General features: G+C 37.2%; 1 pseudogene; it reads left to right on the top strand.

The window, feature by feature from the left end:
* The first annotated feature begins 6,414 nt into the window (after nucleotides 1–6,414).
* On the top strand, nucleotides 6,415–8,028 carry LOC120191574 (annotated as a pseudogene).
* Nucleotides 8,029–10,926: the final 2,898 nt, after the last annotated feature.

Consider the following 10,926-nt stretch of genomic DNA (forward strand, 5'->3'; position numbering starts at 1 on the left):
CTTTTGGGTTGGAAAAGAAGCTCCACCGAAATCGAACAAGACAAACCAGTGAATGTTTCAATGATTCTTGCGATGGCGAAATAACTCGGGGTATTCCACCAGCTTGATAATTCATCTTGCTTTGCTTTAGGAAAGTTGTAAAGATAAACCAAGGAATAACCTTTTTGAAAGAAAGAACCCTGTAACTCGAATACTCGATATACTGTCCCCAAGGTTGTTCCTTGTGCCTTAACATTTGCCACCTTAAATGTTTGCTCTTCCGGTGGCAAAGCTAATAGCAACAGGGAGTCCCGGCCAGAATCCATTGGGCTTACTATATATCAACCCAAATAGAATCACAAATCCTAAAGAAAGTGAGAGCTTGACAGCAGGCTTGATCTTTTCGCTTAAGTCCACAGCTGCTTCAAACCTCCTTGAAGGAGAAATCATTTTTTCCGACGAAATGGGTTCTGACTTTATCATATTATTATTTTTTGTTGAATTTCTTATGGCAGTGAACATAATAAGGCTCTTCATTTCTCTACCAAACAACCATTGCCTGTGTTTGTGATTAGAGAGGGAAAGAAAATGGTATAATAGTTTTAAAGTTCCGGTCAACAAGGAGTTTAATATGGTAAGTCAACCATCCAAGTAAGCAGTTAACGGCTCAGATAAACTTTTCGTCACCCACATTAACGGTTGTTAACGTTGTGAGATCGATTAGTTACATATCGAAAATGTTAGTGACCAATTTGTTATTTTTGAGATTTCAGTGACAAAACAAAAATTACTCAAATATTAATTTTCATTTACGTAGTTTACCTTTTTTTTGTTCGATAATAAATAATTTGAAATTTTAGCCCGCCCTACCGTACGTCCGTACCCACTCACTGGCTTAGCTCGGGACTGTACATTCTCGCCGTCGCATTCTTCATATGCACACGTCCACGGGTCGCACCGCCGCCCGAGTTGTGCCTATGCCTCCGACGCAGCATCAAAGTCATAGGATGTTCCTCCCTCCGTCCCCTGGGATACATCTGTTAGGAAATAAACCGAGTACAAATAATTTCCCTATAACCAGATTAGCGAGAATGCGAAATAAAAGAGGAAAAATAATACTCGAAATTGATAACGGAGTTCAGCCAATTTTGCTTACGTCTCCGGACTGCTGCAGATCTTTTACTAAGAGAGAAATTTTACAGGTGTTTACAAAACACTCACTACTCACAAGAAAGCTCTCTAGTATTGGGAGAAAGAAATGATTTTTGGGATGGTTTTGAAGCTAAATGAGCTAGGGTATTTATAGTTGAAACTTAATGACTTAATCTTGTAAATACCCTAAAGCCTAGGGATTAATTGTGATTATCCCATTATCATTTTTCAACAAACATCTACCAAACTTTGAAAAACTATTTTTCAAAGAAACATTTACCAAACTTTGAAAACCATTTTCAAAGAAACATTTACCAAAATTTGAAAACCATTTTTTCAAAGTTGGTTACCAAACTTGAAAACCATTTTAATAATTTCAACAATCTCCCACTTGAAGACTGATTTTAATCTGTCTTCACACCTCGATCAATGCAACATCTTTTCTAGTCTTGTTACTCTAGCATGCCAACTGAAGTTGAACACAACTTCAGTTTGTTTGTAGTCACCGTCTTTGTCAACATGTCTGCCAGATTTTGAGCTCCACTGATCTTTTCAAGTTTCAAAATCACATCTTCCAGGAGAGACCGGATAAAATGATATCGCAATTGTATGTGCTTTGTCCTGGAATGAAAAGACGGATTCTTTGCTAGATGTATAGCACTTTGACTGTCGCAATACAAGACATTGTTTTCTTGTTTCTTGCCTAACTCTTCCAATAAACTTTGGAGCCAAACCATCTCCTTACTGGCTTCCGTAACAGCGACATATTCTGCTTCAGTTGTGGAGAGAGCAACTATCTTCTGTAATTGAGAAACCCAACTCACTGCGGTTCCTCCTAGAGTATAGACATACCCTGTAGTGCTCCTTCTGATGTCAACATTTCCGGCTAAGTCAGCATCTACATAGCCTGTCAGTATCGTATCTCCACCTTTGAAACAAAGTGTTTTGTTTGTGGTACCCCACAGATATTTGAGGATCCATTTGACTACTTCCCAGTGTACCTTGCCCGGATTATTCATGTGCCTGCTAACAGCTCCCACTGCTTGAGCAATATCTGGTCTGGTACAAACCATGGCATACATCAGACTTCCAATTGCTGAGGCATACGACACCTTCACCATGTGTGCACGTTCTTCCTCCGTCTTTGGTGACTGTTCTTTGGAGAGTCTGAAATGAACACCTAAAGGTGTACTTACTGGTTTAGCATCTTGCATGTTGAACCTGGAGAGTACTTTGTTGATGTACTCAGCCTGTGATAATATCAAAGTCCCCGACTTTGTGCCTCTCTTGATCCTCATCCCAAGAATCTGCTTTGCAGCGCCCAGATCCTTCATAGCAAACTGCTTTGACAATTTTTGCTTCAAGTTTATAATCTCTTGCATGTCTGAGCCTGCAACGAGCATGTCATCAACGTACAACAATAAAATAATGAAGCTATTATCGAACCTCTTGATGTAGCAACAATGATCTGCTTGGCATCTGGTAAAACCACTGCTACTCATGAAACTATCGAACTTCTTGTACCACTGTCTAGGAGCTTGTTTTAAACCATACAAGCTCTTCTTCAACCTGCATACCAGGTTTTTCTTGCCTACCTCTATGAAGCCTTCTGGCTGCCTCATATAGATTTCTTCCTCCAAATCACCATGAAGGAAAGCTGTCTTTACATCTAACTGCTCAAGATGTAAATTCTCTGCAGCTACAATTTTCAACACCAGTCTGATTGTAGATAGCTTCACGACTGGAGAGAAAATTTCATTGTAATCAATACCTTCTTTTTGTTGAAAACCTTTGACAACCAATCTTGCTTTATAGCGTTTGCTCCCATCGTGCTCTTCTTTGATCCTGTAAATCCACTTGTTATGGAGCGCTTTCTTGCCTGGTGGTAATTCAGCTAATTCCCATGTCTGATTTGACATAAGCGAGTCCATCTCATCTTTCATGGAAGACTCCCACTTGACTGAATCCTCCACTTGCATTGCTTCATCATAGCACTCTGGTTCACCATTGTCAGTCAGCAACAAGTAGTGCAAAGAAGGAGAATACCGTTGGGTTGGTTTAGGAATTCTGGAGGAGCATCTCAGTTCTGGTGTGCCTGGTTCTTCCTCTTGAACTGCTTCAGGACTGATCTGAACATCATTTCCAGAAATCTCCTCGAACTCAGCAAATTCCTTTGTTTCATCTTCGGTATTACTTGATTCTACGGTTGACCTGTCTTTGTACATCACATTTTCATTGAAAATGACGTCTCTGTTTCTAATGATCTTCCGATTTTCGTAGTCCCAAAACCGGTAACCAAACTCATCACCACCGTAACCAAAAAATACGCATTTGTTGGACTTGGCATCAAGTTTACTTCTTTCAGCAGAGTTTATGTGCACATAAGAAATACAACCAAACACTCTTAAGTGTGAAAGGTTTATTTCTTTCTTGCTCCAAGCTTCCTCTGGTATTCCGCCATCCAAAGGAACTGAGGGCCCACGGTTGATCAGGTAAGCTGCAGTGTTGATAGCTTCAGCCCATAGAAATTTGGGTAATCCGGCATGTATCCTCATGCTTCTGGCACGTTCATTCAAAGTTCTATTCATGCGCTCTGCTACGCCATTCTACTGCGGTGTTAGGGGAACTGTTGTCTCCATCTTGATCCCATTGTTTGCGCAGAAATCTCTGAATCTACTATCTCTGTACTCTCCTCCATTGTCAGACCTCAACCGCTTGACTTTTAAACCAGTCTCATTTTTCACCATGGCCTTCTATTTTCTGAAGGTATCGAAGACTTCTGATTTCTTCTTCAGAAAATAAACTCACACATTCCTTGTTGAATCATCGATGAATGTGACATAATATAGTGAGCCTGCAAGAGATTGAACTGGGGATGGTCCCCATACATCAGTATGAACCAATTCTAACCTTTCTGCCTTGGGTGTCTTGCCAATCTTTGCAAAACTGACTTTCTTTTGTTTGCCAAAGATGCAATCCTCGCATAGTCCGACATCTACATTCTTTAGATCCGGCAGCTTCCCTTTTGACAAAAGTGTCTTCATCCCTTTCTCGCTCATATGGCCAAGCCTTTGGTGCCATAGGTTTGATTTTCCATCAGCATCTGCTACTGCAATGATATTCTCTAAATTTGAGGTTACATAGAGAGTATCAGTCTTCTTACCACGAGCAATGACGAGTGCTCCTTTGGTAATCTTCCATTCACAGCCTGAAAAGGTTGTACTATATCCTTCTCCATCAAGCTGTCCAACAGAAATCAGATTTCTTTTGAGGCCAGGAATATGTCTCACTCCTGTCAGCTTCCAGGTGGTCTGGTTTGGCAGCTTTAGTCGGATATCTCCTTTTCCGACGATCTTCAAGGTTTCATCATCAGCAAGATGAACCTTCCCAAAATCACCACTAACATAGTTCTCCATGATTTCTTGGCATGGGGTGGAGTGGAAAGATGCCCCTGAATCCAAGATCCATGATTCAATCGGACTGTTGACGCTTAGAATCATGGCATCACCTGTCTCCTCTGTCACGTTTACAGATTCCTGTGCACCGGTATCTTTCTTCAGTGCTCGGCAATCTCTTTTAAAGTGACCTTTCTTGCCACAATTATAACAGGTAAAATCTTTCTTTCCCGTTTTGGATTTTTCCCGTCTGGATTTTGATCTGCCACGATTTGAATATCTTTCTGAAGTTCTTCCTCTAGACTCCGTGTGCAAGGCTGAGGAGGTTGATGTTTCACCCGATTCTCTCCGTCGAATTTCTTCACTCAATACCAGATCCCGAACATCGTCGAATTTCAATTTGCTGTTTCCCGATGAGCTGCTGACTGCTGTAACAGTAGCATTCCAACTGTCTGGTAGAGATGATAAGAGAATTAAAGCTCGAACTTCATCATCGAACTCAATTTCCACTGAACTCAACTGGGTTGTGATTGTGTTGAGTTCATTTAGGTGTTGTGCCACCGATGCCCCTTCCGTCATCCGCAAATTGAATAATCGCCTCATCAAATGAACTTTGTTTGAGGCCGATGGCTTCTCATACATACTGGAGAGAGCCGCCATAAGACCCGCCGTGGTCTTTTCCTTTGCTATGTTGAAAGCAACATTGCGGGATAACGTCAGTCGGATAACTCCGAGGGCTTGTCTGTCGAGAAGAGCCCAATCTTCATCATTCATGCCCTCTGGTTGCTTTCCTGAGAGGGGTTGATATAGATTTTTCTGGTACAGAAAATCTTCGATCTGCATCTTCCAAAAGCCAAAGTCCGCACCATCGAACTTTTCAATTTTCACATTCCCTTCGTCTGCAGCCATCGCTCCCACTCGAATCCGGCTTCTTTGAATCGTTTTTGATAATTTCTGCGAACCGCCGTGTATTTGAACACCTCCGTCGACAAATTCGTATCGCCGACAAAATTTCACTATTCACGAAATTCACTATTCACGTGAATAGTAACATCGCAGAAAAATTGGCAAAATTCACAACCAAAAGCTCTGATACCAGTTGTTAGGAAATAAACTGAGTACAAGTAATTTCCCTATAACCAGATTAGTGAGAATGCGAAATAAAAGCGGAAAAATAATACCCGAAATTGATAACGGAGTTCAGCCAATTTTGCTTACGTCTCCGGACTGCTGCAGATCTTTTACTAAGAGATAAATTTTACAGGTGTTTACAAAACACTCACTACTCACAAGAAAGCTCTCTAGTATTGGGAGAAAGAAATGATTTTTGGGATGGTTTTGAAGCTAAATGAGCTAGGGTATTTATAATTGAAACTCAATGACTTAATCTTGTAATTACCCTAAAGCCTAGGGATTAATTGTGATTATCCCATTATCATTTTTCAACAAACATCTATCAAACTTTAAAAAACTATTTTTCAAAGAAACATTTACCAAACTTTGAAAACCATTTTCAAATAAACATTTACCAAACTTTGAAAACCATTTTCAAATAAACATTTACCAAACTTGAAAACCATTTTAATAATTTCAACAACATCAGGTATATTCTCCTCCTCCTGCGCCGCCTAAATTTCAATTGGTTTGGGAAGCTAGACTAGATCACTGATCTGTATTCTCTCATTTCTTAGTCAAAGCCTGCTCAAGCAATACGGAAAAATGGTGTTTCTAAATCTGAGCAGCTGCTGTCGGATGCCAAACATCAAGAACATCCTTCGAATTTGTCTAATATCCATCCATATACTGTGAGTTATAATCCACTTACTGTAATCAATATTTTAGATTGATTTAGCTACACTTGGATCCTGGAAATGGCTTCTTGAAAATTATGAATAATTTAAATGATGTCTGTCATCTTTCATCATATTCTTCTTCTTCAATTGAAGTAGCAAAGGGTTGTCTCAGGCTCTTGCTCTCTCACTGTTCATCTTCTTCTGCTGCTTCTATCACTCATAGTATTCGTAAAACAGCTTTGAATTGTTGTCGTCAGACCAGAACACCGAAATCAGCTCACGTTTCGCTTCTTCCTTGTTCCAAACCATTCTGTTTCATGAAGGAAAATGCTTTATCCGCTTATGTTTCCAATAGACTAAACCGAGTTAAGAAATCCAAATCTTCCAAAACTTCAACTTCATCCGAAGCTCCGGCCGTTTGTGATTCTGTAATGGAGTTGCATTCTGTGTCAGGGGACTTGTTGAAGCAGCCTGAGGAGTCTAAGGAGCTTCATTTCACTCCCATGGCTACTACTAAGAATGCATCTTATTTTGCGTTGGATCATCTTGTTGCTGGCAATGGTAATTCGAAGAACAGGCTCATGGATGATGATAAATCGAACACTAGTTTGAGCAACACTAAAACACCACCCCTGCAGGCTTCGTTTTCTCCTGAGAACCAGTCTACCGCAACCATGACAAAAAAAAAAACTCCTGCCTGTTACACTGCCGATCATATCATTTCCGGGGTCACCGACAAGAGAAAATGTAGAGCTAGAGGTGTCTTGCTGTAGCTCAATCTGGACCGAGTGATGAGAAATCGAACACTAGCTGTAGTAACACCAAAACACCTCCCCTGCAGGCTTCATTTTCTCCTGAGATCCAGTCTACAGAAACCATGGCAACAACTCCTGCCTGCTGTAGCTCAATTTGAAGAAGATTATGAGGCCGGATTCGAGAACAAGTTCAGTGTCTCCATGTTCCCTTCACCTGCTGAGGCTTCAATGCATTGGCTTCTGTCACCTTGTTCTGAGACTGACAAGGAGAATTCTGCTTCTGTGCACGGCTTGATCCGAAAACATGAAACAGGTCTTTCTCCTTAATCACCATTACCGGATCTTGATTTTTCTTTTGATCGGTGTAATAGGCAATGAAAAAACAAAAAAGTGATGCTACTAATATTGGCACTGGAAAGAGCACAAGTAGTATGCTTGTTTCAACTCAAGGTCCTCGGTTTGGATAAGTTCAGATTGTCTATCTGCCTGTGCTCCTCTTGTTTCATCTTCTCCAAATGTTACACCTTATTCCATAGCCGTTCCCCAAAAGAAGAGGAAAAGTGCTTCTAGGATATCGATAGACGAAACTCTCCACTGTCTGTAGATACATTAGGGAGTGAAAATGTTATGCAAACCCCAAACTCCGGTACAAGCTTAGAAAGGCCTGTTAGGCTGTCATGTTCAAGATTAAGGATCACAAGAGACATCAAGACCATCATTCCGAGCTATTTTCCATGGCTGGAGATCTCCGGATGGCGAGGTTCTCTATCGAGAACCATGTTTCAATATGGGATACAACCAGTTCGAGTATTAAGTTTGATCACCTGTCTATACCTTCCGATTCCATGGATCTTTCTCAATTTCAGAAAATTTTGGATGATCAACATTTGTAAACGTCGAATTCCACATTCGAGGATGTGTCACAATCTAAAATGAGAATATCCTGGAGGGAAGGGTTAGTCGCATTTTCGAGAGGGACAAGTTCGATAGCTGCAGATGTCTATCCGATGAAGAGGAAGACTTGAATGTGAATAGCCAAAGTCTTGAGATCAATGCTGATGCAGGTAATTTTTCAATTTTAACAGATGGCAAAGAAAAGCTCCATTCTCCATTACAATGTTCATATGCAGAGCCCATCAGCACTGATGGAGGTGGAGTCCATGGATTCGGATTGTCTGTGCTTGTTGAGTTCATATAAATAGTGGATGTCAATTTTCGAGTAAATTAAAAATAATTTATACATTATGAATGAAATGGCAGGCGATGGAATCAGAGCTTCCTTTTTGCTGCCATTTTCCAAGGCTTTGACAAATGAAATTCACATCACTGCGTCTGCCCCTTTATAATTACTATCTCTATTTAACTATAGATTAGTAATATAATTACTTTTTTAGAATAATAATATTATTAAATGTAATTTAATTAAAGTAATGTCCACTCATAATAAATAAGCAAAATATACAAGAAAAGTTTAACATAGACATGATAAATAAATTCTGGCCAAAAAGAATCTAAGAATAATAAGAAATTTATTAAAAATATTAAAGCAATTAATATTAACACACATGCCATATTATGGTGAAAGGGACACGAAAGGAGCAGCAATAAAGGGCAGACGATTTTTATTCTATACATATGAAATTTATGACTTTGTAATCTTCAATTTGTAATTAATTAACACATGTTTAAGTTTATATACATACGTACATACATATACATGTTTGAAAAAAATGAATCGATTTAATAAAAAAATTGTTGATTTAGTTTTTTTTTTTGTTTACATCTATTTTCGGTTAAAAAAATTGTTGATTTAGTTCAATACTATAAATTATTATAAAAATATAGGTTAAAAATTGCATCAATAAATTAAATACAATTATAATTTACTTAATATAAAAAATAAATGTCCAAAGTATATATCTCGGTCTCATGGATCTAGATCAGTGAGCTATTACATTTTCTTTAAAGGATACCGCTTCTAAGCTCACCTTTTTCCATTTAGGTATATAATATTTTTTGTCAATCTAGATGTCTAATGTTACAAACGTTATTATTTAAAGGGTTTGGTTTGTGACAGTCGTTAAAAATTCTGTTAAAAATCAATCAGCCAATCAATGTTCAACACGTGGCCGAATTTTTAATCTTTTAATTTTTAGAAAAATAAAATTCATGAATTTTAAAAAAACCCTCAATTTTTCTTATTTTTCAGAAAATACCCCAATTTTTAGAAAGTGTTTTTCAGAAAATACCGCAATATTTTTCAAAAAATCAATTAGACAAATTTCTTGATTTGTCAAGCAAAAAATGAAAAATGATTGCTTAATAAAGGTATGGTCTCCAACTTTCTCTTCAATTCCTCCTTCCCCCATGATTTTATACATGTTTCTAGCTCACTATTTTATTGCACACATTTAGTGAATTATGAAATCAAGCTGGCAATGGGAGGATTAGAGATGAATGGTTGGGTATTTGAGATTTAGGGATTTAAGGTTGAAAATTTGTGTAACTAGGGTGATACCAAGGAAATGACCGACAATGGTAGTCCGTTGACGAGTTGATGGGTGTTCGGTGGGTGGGTAGGCGACCAACGAAGGGGATAATGGCGGAGCCGGTCGAGGAATGGAGTTGAAGATTTGGGATTAAGAGTTTGAGACCATTTTGAAATTTTAGAGAAATTTTGGGTTTTAAAAAAAAAATTTAATACTAAAATTTTAAAATATATATTTTAAAAAATTATAAATACGCCACATATCACATTTTAAGTGGTTGATGATATTTTTTTAACCGTCATTACAGACCAAACACTTAAAATAATATTGTTTGTAACATTAAATACTTAAATTGATAAAAAAATTAAATACCTAAAGAGAAAAAGATATACAATTGTAACATTTTTTTATAATATACCATTATAATTTGTAAATCTTGCATGTTGCGGGTTAAAGTAAACTTAGACACAATATCTTTCTTCACGTGAATATAATTAATTAGATATATAAAAAATAAACAAAATTTAAAAATATTTAGAAAGTATAAAATTAAAAACCACACCGTCGGATTTGATCCTTTAGTTTGAAAAATCAAAATAAATAATTTACCTTGAGTTGTGACCCACACATGAAAAAGAATACCTTTACACCTCTATCATGCATACCACCAACCAACCTCACATCATACGCATATAAAGAAACAATTTTAAAATTATAGAAAGACAAAAAAGAGAAAGTGAGAAATGTAAAATTGAAGCAAAGGCCGAACAAAGTGAGAAATGGTGCAACGGTGGGGTCTACTTTGGGAAAGTTCAAGAGATGGAAGCTTAATTTAAGATTAAAGAATGGTATGAAATGAATACAGTCAAAAATATTATAAAAATTATAATAATTTTTAATTGAATGTAACATAAAATATTAATGTTTTATTAACATTTTTATTGAACACAAAAGTTATATATATTTTTATAATGTTTTTAGTGATAATACTATTTTTCATAATTTTTTGTTGAACCGAAAATGTTAGAAAAATAAAATTTTAGATTGCATTCAATCTAAAATGTTATACTTATTATAATATTTTCGATTGTGTTCTTGTTCTTTAGCCTTAAATTAGATTATTCAAAAACAGAGTTATTCGTCTTCTTTGCTACTTGTTAGCTTACTAGTCTCTCTTTTGTGGATAATCCGAGACACAATTCTATATCTTTCTTGTGTATGATAAATTAAATTATTTTTTATAAATATAACCTCGTTTATAAAATATTTTTTTATCGTTGGTATATAATCTCTAAAATAAAACTTTTGTGTGTAGTATGGTTAAGCTATCATTCATTACACATGCATTCGCACGTCATGCCAT

Source organism: Hibiscus syriacus, unplaced genomic scaffold, assembly GCF_006381635.1.
Source record: "Hibiscus syriacus cultivar Baekdansim isolate YM2019G1 unplaced genomic scaffold, ASM638163v2 tig00004142_pilon, whole genome shotgun sequence".
NCBI classification, from domain to species: Eukaryota; Viridiplantae; Streptophyta; class Magnoliopsida; order Malvales; family Malvaceae; genus Hibiscus; species Hibiscus syriacus.